Source organism: Stegodyphus dumicola, chromosome 1 (assembly GCF_044657685.1).
Source record: "Stegodyphus dumicola isolate Sdum_Otavi_A_Nest chromosome 1, ASM4465768v1".
Classification (NCBI taxonomy): Eukaryota; Metazoa; Arthropoda; class Arachnida; order Araneae; family Eresidae; genus Stegodyphus; species Stegodyphus dumicola.
This window is the reverse complement of record NC_140768.1, coordinates 94,169,126-94,185,218: the sequence shown is the minus strand read 5'-3', so window position 1 is coordinate 94,185,218 and position 16,093 is coordinate 94,169,126.

Genomic DNA, 16,093 nt, shown 5'->3' with positions numbered 1-16,093 from the left:
TGCTCATCAAAAGTTTTCTTTTCCTCTGGCGTACGGTGTATCTTTACTTTTCGAAATGTCTTCGTATTTTTTTAAAATATCTTATCATTACCTGAAAACCAGAAGATAATACAGATTTTCTCTTTAGACTAAATATGCATAATTAATAATAGCCTTAATTATTTTCAGTACATTAAATTATATTTTTTAAATAACTTAAATTCTAAGTTAAGATTATTTTAGATTTCATCATTTTTTCCCTTAATCCTTTAGTATGTAAGTGAGAGTAATAATGATAGTGGTTATAAATATATAACATTAATAATAGGTTTTAAGTAAATAAAACTCAATTAGACATAAAAGTAAAGATATATATGTGGGTAAAAAAAAAAGAGTGTTTCTTATTATAACAGTATTATTACATTTATTTCTGTTAAATCTCAGAGACAATGAAAATTGCCCCTGTCATGATAAATTAGGAAGAGTAAGGTAACATAATCAGTATTTTACCTGAACTCAAGTATAAATTTATTCGCGTTTCATAGTAAAAAATATAACTATTAACTTCTATACCTCCGAGATATGCAAATGAAAGACTGCATAAAGTAGTTAATGAATGTGATCAAAAATATTTCATACAAAAATATACCTAAATATAAAAAAAGACTTCTCATATTCATATCTAAAATGAAATAATAATCTAACAAATAACATACATGACAGCACTATTTAAGAAAAAACATGAACTAGCAAAGTTTGAAAGTACAGGGTGATCAGCGAATAAGCCCTGATTTCAAAATTAAATATCTCTACAACAAAGATCGACAGAATTATGCGGTTAACTGTACGTTTGTTAGCAAAAGTGTAAAAATGGTGTACAGAAGTTTAGAAAATTTAGTTAAGAAAATCGTTAACAGATGGCGCTCTGCGCTGAAAACTCTTTCTCAGAAAGGAGTCTTAAAAAAAAAATAAATAAAATAAAAGGAAGCAGCCTTTACAATCAAAATACAATTTTTTCAAAATGTTCACCATTCGAAACAATGAGGTGGCATAAACGAACAAGGAAATTTGACATCACGTTTTGCAATGTCTCAACGGAAATGGAATCACGTGCAACGCCAATAACAATTCAAACTTATCTAGAGTAGCGGGATTGTTTCGATAGGCAGTGTCTTTCAATGCGCCCCACAGAAAGAAGTCACAAGCACTCAGATCGGGAAAATATGAAGGCCAAGCTATTCCTGTGTCAGTAAATTGCGGATAATCTAACGTAATTACTCTATTCCCAAAGAAGCATTCATGAAGAAAGCGAAAAACTTTATCTGTTCGATGTGGTCGAGCCCCATTTTGCATGAACCGAACCTCCAGCGCTAGTTGAGTGCTGAGAAATTATTCCAAAAATTGTAACGTAACGTTCAGTAGTTATCGTTTATCGTACGAAAAAGGGCCCGATAATGCCTCTGGCGCATACCGCATCCCATGCTATTATCAGGATCAATGTTCCGTCTTACCTTCTTCGGGAACATGCAAGGACCTGACTCGGAACAGAGAGCTTACTAAAGCTATGTTCAATAATGTGGGAAGTAGACAGGATACACAAGAAGGCTATACAAAACCCTTTATTTTTCTCTATTTACAATAACTTCCGTACTTCGGAATACACAGACCCGCTACTTGGGGTCTAACGTAAAAATATAAAAATAGAACTGAACTCTAATTTAACTTTAAAATAATAAACGTGGAAGATTGGCCTTATATTAACAGGAAGCCGTATGTAGTACAGAGAACTGTGAACACTACAATACGTTTAAAATTTATCAAGAGGATTAAAACCTCTGGCCTGGAAGGCAACCAGCAACTGCGTAAAACTTCTAAGGTAAGCGGCCTGCTTCGACTCACTGCTTCCTCTCTCTCGCTTGGCACTTGGCGTTCGCCAGACAAACTTTGCATAAATACCTTAACGCTTATAATTCTGGCCGAAAGTAGAAAATAAGAAGTGATAGTAAAGATTTAAAATAAAATAAACGTTAGTAAAACTTAAGATCCTTACATACTTCCCGCCAGAGTTAATTAGTTTGAAACTGAGGTCTAAAACGACCTTGTTGAAATCTTTTAGCTCTAGAATCTAACGCGAGGCCAATCTTTTACAAACATTTTTCGCTAGAAACTAGAAATTTAAAAGAAAGAAATTTGTTTTTACAACTACATCATTCAACCTTTAACATATATTCGCCATGATTTAGTCTTTTTACAGTCACACGAATAAAAAAATTTTAACATTCACTTTTACCATATCACGGTATTTCTTAACATTTAAAATAACAGTTCACATTGTATATAAGAACATATTAACATGCCGTTAATTTTATACATTTGAAAACATACATTAGTAGTACATTGTTAACTTCTATTCTTTTCAAAGCAAGTGCCAATTCTTTCTACATTGAAATACTACATTTCAAAAAATCTTTCAGACTAAAACTTCTTTCTTGCTAGAATGTTTTAAATAAAATTTATACAATAACTTTTTACAATATTTATGTCTTTACACAACGCTATTATACATCAACTTTAGTTTTACGCGCGAGTAATTGAAAAACATAATACCAAAATCGGTAACAACTCATTTCTCGCCCTTTTGGCGATAAAGGTAGACCTCGCATGAGGTAAAACTTCTTGAAATCTGCCACTTGCAGTAAGAATGAAAGATTAACTTAAGTTTGCAATGTAACATAAAATTTTACTTATCTTTGTGATATTCGGACATTCTTTTCTGGGCCCAGTCCTTAAAGGTAGTGCAGATAGTTGTTTGATTTATCCTCCTTCTTGTACGGGCTCGCCCTTCAGTGCCTTCCTCTAGAAGCTTCCTTTTTTCACCAGTTCGGTCACCCTTTAATACCTTCTTTTTCGCTTCTGCCTGTGGTCTTGGTCGTTTGATGGCTGCTGGTCTTGGCGGAACCGGGAAACTTCTTTCGTGTTCCTGCTTGGACCTCGTTGCTCGCCGTTCAAATTTTCCTTGTAACTTTTCCTCCGCCGCTGGTGGCCCTTCCGCAGTTCGGCGACATTTGCTGCGTAGAGTCCTGTCGGATGAGTAGATCTTTCGTTTTAGAGCCGGGTTATAGTTGCCGTCATTTCTCCTGGCTCTCTTTGCATACGTCGTCCTTCTCCCTTCTTCATTCTGGGGGTGTTCGTGAGCTCTCTTTTCTGGACGGTGGAACGGCTTCTTTTTCTTGCTACCTTCAATTTTTCCGCGGGGAAACTTTCTTTTCACTTGCTCCTGCATCTTAATGGCTTGCCCTTGTACTTGTCGTTTTTCCACCTCTGGAGCTTGTGCCTGCGGTGTCGGCCGTGCCGGATTCTGCAAAAGATCACTTGTCGAATTCTTCCTTGCTCATCATTAGGCAGGTGGTCAAGATTTAACATCGGCGGTTCAGCCTTTTCTGCACGAACTGGTTTCATTGTCAGCTTAAGGGTCGCTTCATTAAAATCTAGCGTTGCTTGTGCTTCTGAAAGAAAATCTATTCCTAAGATTATATGTGCTTGCAGATTCTTTACTATAAAAAACATCACCTTTACTTGTTCGTCCTTGATACGGATATACAGTGGTACTTTACCTATACACTTACATTTTTCTCCTTGCGCCGCTAACACTGTCGTATTATCCGAATTATATATGCGGTATTTCCGAAAATACCTCCTAAAAAAATCTTCTGCCACACAGGAACACTGCGCGCCTGTATCCAGGAGTACGGTGGCTGGGATATTATTCACCAACACTTCAATCTTCGGAAGAGTCAAATTTTTTACCATTACTGTATTTAACTTGAAGGAAGAGGGGTTTTCGTGGCCTTCGGATTTCCGCACCCTCTCGTCAGCAGAAATCCGTTTTAGTTTATTTTTCATTTCCGTGCTTTCCTTCTTTTTCCACTGGCCTTGAGACATTTTTCCTGGATTGCTATTGAACTGTCGACGTTCGCCGGCTGTTTTTGAATGCTCGGGTTTCCTTGCCCACTGATTCGCTTTGCTTCCGTAGCCGTGTGCTTGAGTTTGCTGTAGTCTTGGCGCACCAAATTGGTTTCGCTGTTGATATTGGCGTCTTCTTTCAACGTCCGCCGTTCTTCTACTTTCAAACTGGATTGCTAGCTCAAATAACTTTTCCAGTGTAGTCGGATTTCTTAATTCAATAAAGTCTTGCACTTGGGGCAGTAACCTCGGCAAAATCACTTGAATTATCTCAGGATCCGGACGGTTTCCATACAAGAGTTTGAAGACGTGAATTTTTCTTAAATTAAAGCTTGAGAGATTTTCGATTCTTTGTTGATATATGCTGAAAAGTTCCGTTTCTAATTTCGCACGATCTTATACGACAGGGAAGGCTTTTAGTACGGCAGTCTTGAAATTCTCGTAAGTATAGGTGGGACTTCCTGCTTGAACCAAGAGACTTCTGCCTATACATTTGGACCAGTTAAGCGCTTGGCCCCTCAAAGCGCTGGTAGCTAAGGTAACTTTTTGAAATTCGTGCACGGGGTAGAGCATGAAGTGGTCATCCAATTTTTCCAAAAAACTGGTTACCGGTGAGTTTCCATTAAATGTTGCTTCTAGTTTCATCGAAGCGCGCATGGTCTGGACGATGTAACCAAATCCTTCCAGGGCGGCAGCTGGCATTTCTGGATTCTGAGCCGTTTCTGCAGGCAGCACAGGTTCTTCTTGAAACTCGGCCATGGTTATTCTTCTTCCTTGGGCGCCACTATCAGGATCAATGATCCGTCTTACCTTCTTCGGGAACATACAAGGACCTGACTCGGAACAGAGAGCTTACTAAAGCTATGTTCAATAATGTGGGAAGTAGACAGGATACACAAGAAGGCTATACAAAACCCTTTATTTTTCTCTATTTACAATAACTTCCGTACTTCGGAATACACAGACCCGCTACTTGGGGTCTAACGTAAAAATATAAAAATAGAACTAAACTCTAATTTAACTTTAAAATAATAAACGTGGAAGATTGGCCTTATATTAACAGGAAGCCGTATGTAGTACAGAGAACTGTGAACACTACAATACGTTTAAAATTTATCAAGAGGATTAAAATCTCTGGCCTGGAAGGCAACCAGCAACTGCGTAAAACTTCTAAGGTAAGCGGCCTGCTTCGACTCACTGCTTCCTCTCTCTCGCTTGGCAAAAAGCCACAACTTAAATACTTGGCGTTCGCTAGACAAACTTTGCATAAATACCTTAACGCTTATAATTCTGGCCGGAAGTAGAAAATAAGAAGTGATAGTAAAGATTTAAAATAAAATAAACGTTAGTAAAACTTAAGATCCTTACACTATAACTTTAGGCGAATGCAGTGCTTTCTCTTCACACAAATGAGGATTTTCGGAACCTCAAAATCTCCAGTTTTGTTTATTAACGATTCCATTCAAATGAAATTGTGCCTCATCTGTGAACCAGATGCAGTCACATCAAATCTGTCTTTGTCGATCATTGTTAGAATCTGAATCGCAAAGTCAGCCCTTAGTTGCACTGATTTCATGGGTATAGCCTGATGACTCTGGATTTTGTATGGAAACAGCCATAGGCTATTTTTTAACATTTTTTTCGTGCTGGTGTACTTAAAACCTGTCTCTGATGCAATCCATCGGATGCTTTTCCTAGGATTTTTCTGAGCAATTCCAGAGACTTTGGCTGCATTTTCAAGAGTGACTACAGTTTGCCTAGGCTTAACATTTCCATTTCGACCATCAGCCACGCTACCAGTCCATTTGAATTTTTCGGAGAGTATGCGAATGGTTTTCGCATCGGGTCCAACTAGAACATTGAATTGGTTTTGAAAACAGCGACGTGTTGCCGTAGGACTGTGTTCTAATCGGTTAAATTCCAGAACAAAAAAAAAAAAAAAAAAAAAAAAAAAAAAAAAAAAAAAAACACGTTGTTCAATGGAATACATTATTTCACTTTCTACGCTAGCCTCTTTTCACTAGCCAACAGTAGTACTGATAATAACTTTAGACCTCGAAGTGCATTTTAAAGGCTACTGATAGGTCATTGCGATTAGAGCGCCATCTGTCAACGATTTTCGTAGCTAATTTTTCTAAACTTTTGTACACCATTTTTACAGTTTTGCTAATAAGCGTACAGTTTACCGCATAATTCTATCGATCTTTGTTGTAGAGATATTTAATCTTGAAATCAGGGCTTATTTGCTGATCACCCTATATAAATAGCAGAAGGAAGGTAACAGAATTAAAATTTCCATTTAATAAAAAAATATTTGCGCTTTTTAAATAGTAAGCATTTAAAAGTGCAATAATTATGGATTGCAGTATTTAATAGTCATGCTGATGGTTCTTAGCACCATTTCTTTCGATCATATGTAAATGTATTGATTTACTATTAGTTTCTACATTTCAGAATAGTGGTAGATTAAAATAATCATTTCATGCGCTTTTTATAATCAATAACTTTTCTTTTGCTACAGTCAAAAGTCGTTAATTCGGACTCGTCGGGACTTCGGCGATTCCGGATTATCGATTTTTCCGGATTATAGATCATCAGTTTAAATTTAGTAAAATGGCATGCAGAAATTATAAAATTAAAAATATGAAACCGTAATTTACGAAATAAAGAACAATTATGATCTAAAGTGTATCAAAATTTACAAAAAAAAAAAAAAAAAAAAAAAAAAAAAAAGCTTAATATTTATTTATTTACTTTATTAAACATTTCTTTCAATGTAAGTTGTTTAAGTTGCTTCGTTTTTTATGTGATAATACATTCTCTTTAATTCTATAAACAGACATAATTTCTTGTTCAGTTACAAAGTTCCGCTGTTGAAGTCCTATAATTGTTGTGTCGAGAATACCGACTAATTTGTCAATCGATTTTTTTTTTCGTTTTCAATAACCTCTGTTACTTTCTTCGCTATCGGAAGCGAATTATAATGACGATGCATTTGATTTAAATCATATCAAAGACGGAGTACATCGAAATGAAATACTACATTTAGTAAGCAATTATAAGCCAAATAAAATAAAAACATCTGCCCTGAAGATAAGGATAGTGCTGACAGATGAACTTCCAATTCATTGCGCGCCGCGCCGCGGCGTTAAAGATAAACAAAGTTTAGATAAACAAACGTTAAAGTTTAGATAAACAAAGCATATGCCTTTATCCATTTTTTACAGCAATTCCACTTTTTGTTTAATGGACTCCGACACATACTTTCGCTTTGTAGATCCGGTACATATTAGTAAATATAAATCGGAAATTCTATTTGACATAATCGAAAGTTCAAGCTTACTTTTATAAAATTGCTCTAACAGTCTGCAAAAAATAATAAGCCGGATCCAATTCGAAGATTAAGGAACAACGCAATCTGCAACATTAACTGAAATAGATAATTAGATAATTTTAGCTTAGCTTATACCGTCCGTAACGCCCATTAGTAAACGCATTTTGCGCACGCGCACACGCAAATTCGCAGCAGTAGAGGTCTTACGCGCATGCGTCAACGCGACGCATGTGCAGAAAGTTTGTAGCTTTGAGGTCCGGATTATAGATCATTCCGGATTATGGGTGTCCGAATTAACGACTTTTGACTGTACTGTACAGAAATAATTTAAATAATATAGTATACGATAGTAAGCTAAGTATGTTAGAATAAGCTCTTCGTTAAATAGCACAAAATGAAACGTTTTGTTTTATTATGAATTTCGTTATCACATGTATATAAAATGTAAGCGAAGAAAATAGAATATGCCTAAATTTAGTAAAGAATAAAACCTAATTTTCAACATTCATTTACTGAGTAATTAAATAAAAATCTAATAGTAATAATCTAACAGACATACATAACAGCAATATTTAAATCTAATAGACATACATAACAGCAATATTTAAATCTAATAGACATACATAACAGCAATATTTAAAAAAAAAACCCGAATTACACAGAGTTTGGAAGAATAGCTACCAAACGACAAGTAATAAAACTGCAATTTGCAATCAATAAAAAATATTTAGTGTTTTTTAATATTACACACTTAAACATCGTATAGTTATAGATTACAATATTTTATAATAATCCTAATGTTTCCTTAACACTATTTTTCGGTTATATGCGGAAAGTCTGAGGACTAACCTGTTCGTTTAATATGAGTGATATACGATATAGCACTTAGGACGTTATAACCGAATCCGTGTATCCAAATATTGCACCGCTGGATCATTGAGGATTGGAGAACACCACCATGTAAGTTTAATCCCCAGAAACATAAAACACCAAAACAGATCACTGTGTGGACGATTTGACCACGTTGCATTGTAGAGCAGATATTCACAAACAAAATAAGCAGAAATTCGGCATTACGACTATGATTATTCCTCAATTCAAAATAAACTGCCATCATTATATTCTTGCCCATCGTTCTCTTGCTGTATTAAAGCTCTCCAGTATTTAATTCCGACTGTGAATTACAAAACCGTGAAGAAAATATTTTTGAAAATAAGGTTGAGCCTGAAATTATTGCGCTGTTAACTAACTTGTTCGAATTTGGCAGCTAGCCAAAGCGCGCAAGCCTCGAGCTCAGATATTTCTTTATATAATCATCTAGCAAATAATATGTACATGGAATGTCAATCTCTCGAACAGCAGTTCAGTCTAAACTTTTCAACGGTTTATACAATGGCATTAAACCTTTCGACGGTTCTTCTGATAATTTAATAGAATCTTTTTGAAATGGCATAGAAGAATTATTTCAACTGGTCAGAATTACGAACAGTGTTTGTTCACAAGATTATATTTAGAAAAAATATTTATCGGGCTCACTAAAACATTTGTAATGTCAATATCGCCAAATACCGAGTGTACCATAACCTAGGATCAAACCAAGCATTTTTAAATGCATGAAGATGGACAAAAACGTAACAAACAGTTCACGAGAACTTTTATAGGTAATAAATTTCATATTTTTGTTTAAAGTTTCTCTAATTTTGATATCAACATTTATTAGTATTTTATCAAAGCCATTAATTTTGTCCTTTTCCATTAAATGTGTTAACATTTCTTTCTCCTTTTCCATTAATTTTTCCGTTCTGCTACTCCTGACTGTCGGTGAGTTTTCCGTCAGATATATTGGACAGTCGTTAAATATGCGTGGATATGCAACGTCGTTTAACATTGGATGTTTTCTCGGAATTCTTAAAATCGCCCCATTTATAACCGTGAATACATCTTCACGTACAATCATACCTTCGCGAAAATTGTACTTTTTGCTCTGTATATGGTAAAAATGTTTCATATTATGCCAGCATATTAATTAAAATAAATTCGTCCTTACTTCAAAAATAATAAATAAAGTCATATTTCAGCAGTAAAATAATTGCTAACATGTGATTTGCATTGATTTCGGAAATATGATTTTTTAAATATATAAAATGCATAACTTAATAACTTACTTTATGGATTTGCTTCATTTTAAAATATTTTGCTATAATATTTATAAAAAAACTATTTTAACTATTAATTATTTTAACAATATTTTAACAATAATTTAGCATGTATGTTTAGTACTAATTAAATTTAATAATTTAAGTATTTATATTAAATTTATATATTTAATTAGATGAATCTACCTTAGATTAATATATTTAGATGAAATAAAGTAATGAAACATTGCAAAATAAATCATATGCGGACTTCAGATTCTTGAAAGGGCAGATTTAATCTCTTTTCATTCTAAAAGTAAAGCTGATGAACTATGAAAAAGATGCTAAAACGACCACGTCTAAAAGCGGTCATATCATGACGTTTCAGCGACGTCGACAAATTGCCAAGATGCAACGGCAAATATATTGCGCCTTCGCAACGTTGTAAAGAACGTCGTAAAAGTTACCACCACCACTTTGCAACCTCTCGGACCAGTTTTTAACGTCGTTACGACGTTGCCGTATTTAGGGGGTTTCTAGTACTAAATATATCAGAAAACTTTATAAAATAAGAAGCAACTTTTACATATTCAAATTAAAATTTATTTGATACAAATTACTTAAGCGCGTAGATAAACATTACAGCATTTGTAAATCGAAACTTACGAGAGCGTTTTACCGCGTACCTCACAACATCGATTCCAGAGTAAGTGTCATCTAGCGACGCCTGTACAAAGAATCTCCTTAGAGATTCTTTGGCCTGTATGCTTTCTCCTCTCCTCGAGACGCATCACCACTTGTTCTCCTATGCCTTCATACGAGGCGCGCCTTTCAAGAAATATAGTCCTGTGAGATCGCTACACCGTGCTACTTGGGGTGTTTTTCATGTTTTGACAAAATCTTGCTTCCTAGTCTCATTCAGCGTCCAGATGATGTAGTGGTTATTGACAAAACAGAGCAGAACGCCGCCTGAGAAGGAAACGATACAATCGCCAGTAAGGTGTGAGAAGTGCTAAAAAAGATCTCTGGATAACACTGACGTAGTATTTGGATACGGAGTTATCAAATCCATCATCTAATTCTGAGGCTTTTTTACTCAGCAAATGTAATACAATCCGGCTGATTTCCCTGGGAGTACTGATGTCATCTTTTTCCTTGAGTTCCAGATGTTGCTAATAGTACTAATGCGGCTGTAATTGTAGGCGGCTGAGAGACTTTTGATGCTAGGCCAAAAGTTGGCGGAAAGACGTTTTATGCTGGCATGATATTTTAAATGCTGCGTTGTATGATGTTGTAAAATTTCCTCCAGGGGCTTAATATAGCATTTTTAATTTGTCTCTTAAACGACCTTTAAACGTGTTTGGCCTCATTAATTGGCTATATTCATGTTCTGGAACAGATAACAACGATACATTTGAAAGTAGCACCATTCTGAAAATACAGGTAAAGGAACATTCTTTACATGTGTTCAGATGTATTGAAATAACTGAATACATTAATATAAACTGTAGTGATAATATTTCATTTAAAGAAGCGTTTCACATGCATTCAGAAATCAAAATGTAACTAAAATGAATTTTGTTAGCCACGATATAGGCTTCACGTGAACCGATCGTTTCCTCATTACTTCGAAAAACGACGACTTCGGAGATGCTAAAGAAATGTCCCTTACCATAATGTTTATGATAGCGGTTATTTAAAATAATAATAAAAATCACATTGGTTTTCAGATTCTTATCTGAAAACCAATGTGATTCTTTCAGATTCTTGGACGATTTTTAGTTCTTGATATTCTCGTAGTAGTATGATGAATGTTCCCAAATGCATGAAATTATAAATTCGAAATCAAGCCTTTAATCCTAAAACCTTGTCCACGCATCTGAATTCTAAAATTTCTTTAGGCATTTCGATGCTCCACTGTAATTTATTCTTGTTTTTTCACATTCAAATTTATTTATTTATTTTTTTGCTTTTTGCCCCCATTTACTGACTTCGACTCGAAGGCCAAGTCTGTGCCATTCTCAAAGAATTCTTCAGATGATTTAAAGCTTTAAAAATAACTAATTAAGTTTGGAGAAAGAATAGAATTAACAAGTTTTTACTAGTTTAAAATTAAGAAAACATTAGCAGCTTTTCAAATTAAAATTTTGATTGCATAAATTGATCATCAAAGAATTTAATCAAGCCGAATAAAAATAAATTTGTTCAAAACATACACTTTATGTAAAAAAATATTTGCTACACATTTTATATATTACTTAGTTAAATGTCATTACTAACACTGTTATTAACACCTTGAAAAATACTAAATCGTTTTAAAAACAAAATAAAGTACCTCCTAATTTAGTATATTATATTTATTCAAGAGGATGAACGTTATTTCAAAGATACTTAATCTCTCTTTAGCAAAAACATGATGTGGTATTTTTATTACAATGTTTTTGGCACGAAAAACGACCAAAAATGAGTAAATATTGATAATAAGTTTGTTAAGAAATAACATATTAATCTTATTACTGCAAAATACAAATGATATCACATTCAAATATAAGTAAATTACTTTAAGTTCTTATATTAGTGAGATGGAAATGCAATGATGTATTTCATTATAAAAAATTTTAAATTTATTATTTAATAATTATATTTTAAAACCGAAGCTAATATTAATATTCATCAAAGACAAATATAGACAATAAAAAAGGAAAACACCTTGGTAAGAAAAAAAGTAAGTTTAGCATTACTTACTTCTGCAAGGAAATTAATTTTTTACTGGTTACGAAAGCGCATTTTAAACTAACTTTAATGTTTTTATTTATTTCTAAAAAATAGAAATAAAAGAAAATAAGGAATGGAAAGAAAATAAAGAATGGAAATCTCTATTGTTTTCCCATCCAAAGGTTTCCTTGTCTTCCTTTTCTTCATCAGATAATTCTTGAAGAATCTGAGCAAAATCAACTGGTTGCACATAATTTTTTGCCATGAAAACCGATATAAAATTTACAGAGCCAAATGTATTCAAATTAAAATAATACACGGCAAATAATAACGCAAAATTACAAAATATTTGAGGAAAAAAAATATTTTCCGAATTTTAAAACACGACCACGCGCGTGTCGTAACTTTTATGAAAAAGCTGCCACGTAGCACAAAAGCCCTGTTAAAAAAAGTCAAATGACTTCCTGTTGGCACATTCCATGATGTGGGGAAGGGTAGAAAGGAGGAATACAAATGATTCAGACGTCTCAGCTTCGATATGCCAAAAATGTGCATTAAACCTGAATTTGCGTAAATTCTGCGCATACGCGCGTGCTGGAAGGTTAAGTCAAAGTTCCAATGACTTCATGAGAATGCCTCAGAGTTTCTGACTAGCGCGCGTTTGGCCACGTCTCTCTAAGCTGTTACAACGCTCGACCGTATTATGGGCCCTTGATAGCTTCGCTAGCTAATTCGATATTTAGGGGCCAATTAGTTAGATTTATATTAGCTTTGGCTACATCTCCTTAGTTAAATATTAGTTAGGTTCTTATTTTTACACTTTTAAGTCCAAGTGGAGGCTTTGCTGTACGCCCTGAGAAAGAGGCCTGCTGTTATTCTTTATTTTGAGCGATAAAGGGTAACTAACCCTTCTTGAGCCTTAAGTTTCTGCTACTGAACTTAAGCGATTATTCGATTAGCTGTTCACTAGGCTCCTCCACACTTAAGCTGTTGGTTAAAAGGGTGAAACCCCACAAGGTGTAATACAATTTTAAAGTATTAGAGAAAAAATCATTAAATATTTCACATCAGAATTCCAACGTCAACATACTGATTTGTAATCTGTTCAATTCTAATGTCAAATGTTTTGCCGATTCCTGAACCCGCTGAAGATACATTTCACGTTACTGATGCACTGTTATGAAGACATTGTGCGTCCATAGTGCATTGTTATGAAAGCATTTTGATTCACTTTTATGTAGAGTTCATTCGTATGCTAAATTATACTTTTCTCCCTCTTACCATCATGCATTAAAGGAAAGACAATTTAAAATTTGTAGAAGTTAATACCGGCAGCTCTGAAAAAGAGTCGCTGCAAAAAATCTCTCCAACTGAAATAATTCTGGGCTGCATATTTACGGTTCATCACTTAAGGACACTTCATTCTGAATTTCAGTCTGCTCTGTAAAGACCTTATTTTATTCTAACCAATTATTTTTAGTCTGCGAAACTTTCATTTCTCTTCTGGTTTTAGTTTCCTGCCAGAATGTTAATTTTAATGACGTATATGCAAATTCGAAGTGAGTTCTGAAGCAGTATTTAAGCAGCGGTTTTAAGAGTTCATGAGTAGTAGTGGGAGAGTTAGTTCCGAATTTATACCGCGTATTTGAAGTATCCCTGTAAGGGAATAGTTGTGATTAGCTACTTTCTTTAGATTATACTGATATTCTAGGTTCGGCTTTGCTGTGTGCAGAAGACTTTACAATCGTAAAGAATGTCGTTCACTTGTATCAGAATGAATATTGAATAAAGTACTGGCATATTCAAACTCGTGGATGAGATCATATAGTCTCATTAGAGGAAAATGCATTTTCAGGAGAACATTCATTTCCAATTTACTTGCAAAATTTCAAATTTTCTTTCTGACTGGGAAAAAGTTTGGATTAGAAAAATCTGCTTTATTTTTCTTTTGAATGTATTAGGCAGCACTTTCTTCGTTTCTGCTTAAAAATCAAGGAAATACTGATAAAAAAGGGCCATTCTAACTAACGCTGAAAATTATTCTTATATTCAAAAATCATCCATCATTCCGAAAGGGAAAATAAAAAATACTATGGACTGAACAATGCTTTTAATTTTATTCAATTAAAGATAAAAGGAAAAACTAAAACACAGAGGATCATTTTTCTGTCAAATATAGTTTGCTAAAAATACTTTTTCTTGCATTCTTTAAGAAAGTGGTGGCTAAAATTTACTCGCTCGAATCATAATCCCCTCCTTTTTGTTTTCTGTTTCTTAATGAGTAATTTCATAAGCTGCGTTAAGTGCTGTTTAGAATTTCTTTCAAAGGCATGATGATCATGAGAATGAAAAAATTATTTTAATAGAAAGATTACAGTTCTGTTTTTTAATTTTTTATGAATGTCATAAATCTTCTCACTATACAGAAAAAGGAAGCGAAGTGTGGTGAAAAATTGCATTAGAAGATATATCAAAAATAAAAAAAATGATTCATGTAACTCACGCATTGCTAATAGACTGCCATGGAAGAAGTTGACATGACAATTTGACAGATGAAAGAACAAGAAGAAAAACCCATTACTCAAGTCAGACGTTTCAGCCACGAAGTCAGTTTCGCAACACAAAAAGTGCTTAAAAAGCTTTGAAATTTGTATAATGTTCATTAATGTAAGGCTTCAGAATATAAAAATACGTTTAGGGCTGCTGCTCATGTAGGACTTTTCGTTTATGCATATGTATTTAAAAAAAGGAGGAAAAAATAGATATATATTAGATATATAACTTTTATTACAATACGAATTTTCATCTAAGTGTGTATTTACAGTTTCGTGACAAGAAAAAAGAATTAACAAAATATTTTCAAATTTAGTTTCAAATATTCAACCACTATTTTAAAATTTTTTTTATTACTGAAACAGCAGGAAGGAATATTACCTCTTCATAGAAGCTAATGAATATACATATAGTAGCGAATGAACGTTGGCCAGTTCTGGGTACTTTGCTTCGATTTCTGCTGTTAAAACTGCCGCTTGGGAAAAGCATTTTTCGGATTTTTACGCGTTTCTGGGGCACCAAAGAATTATCGCGTTGTACAGTAGTACTATACTCCAGTACTTGAAGTTGTTGAGTGACCATAAGTGTGTAGTAACAACCCCTGTAATATGAGTCCCATTATTTGAATTCCCTATTTAACTAATTCTACGTTTTATATTTCATTCATTGTTAATTATTAACTATTAATTATTTTATTAATTTTGATTTTGCACCTTTCCTGATGATCCCCCACATAGTTCCTACACTTCTAATTTCAATATTTAGAAATATATAAAAAAAGAGACGATACATAACCCTTTCGGTATTTACAGTAATAGTTTGCTAAATTCAAATAATTGAGAAAAGTGAGTATTGCTTTAAAATCCAGTTTTTCTTGCCGTCTTTCTTTTGTTTCTATTAGTGTTTGTTTACTTTTACGCTTCTTTGGCGCAGTAATTTCACGGTTTTTACATCCATTCAGCACTTGCCTCTTATGAACATTACTTTCTGCTCATTGATTTAATGCACAGGAAAACTCCAAATATTAAACTCCCATATTTTTAGATTTTTTAAACATTTCATATCATAAAAAGCATTAAAAGAAAAATCTTCTTTTCCGCTCATTCGTTTATTAAGCTATTCATGAAATAATAATTTGACACCGGAAAATATCCCCGAACTATACAGGAACGTTGAAGGAATTATCTTACTCCCTACGCGTGGTCTCGCAATGTAACTGGTTAGCACATCCACTTGACAAAATAGAAGATCCATGGTTCGCATCACAGTAAGGTCATAATTGATATTTCACACTTTCTGCTTCGAAAACCTCTTTAACAGCCTTTATTGTGCCACTGGAACTAAAATGTTGTGGGCGACAACTCATCTAGATTTGGTTGACTTGATCTAGTACCTATCTTCTGTCTATGTTCAT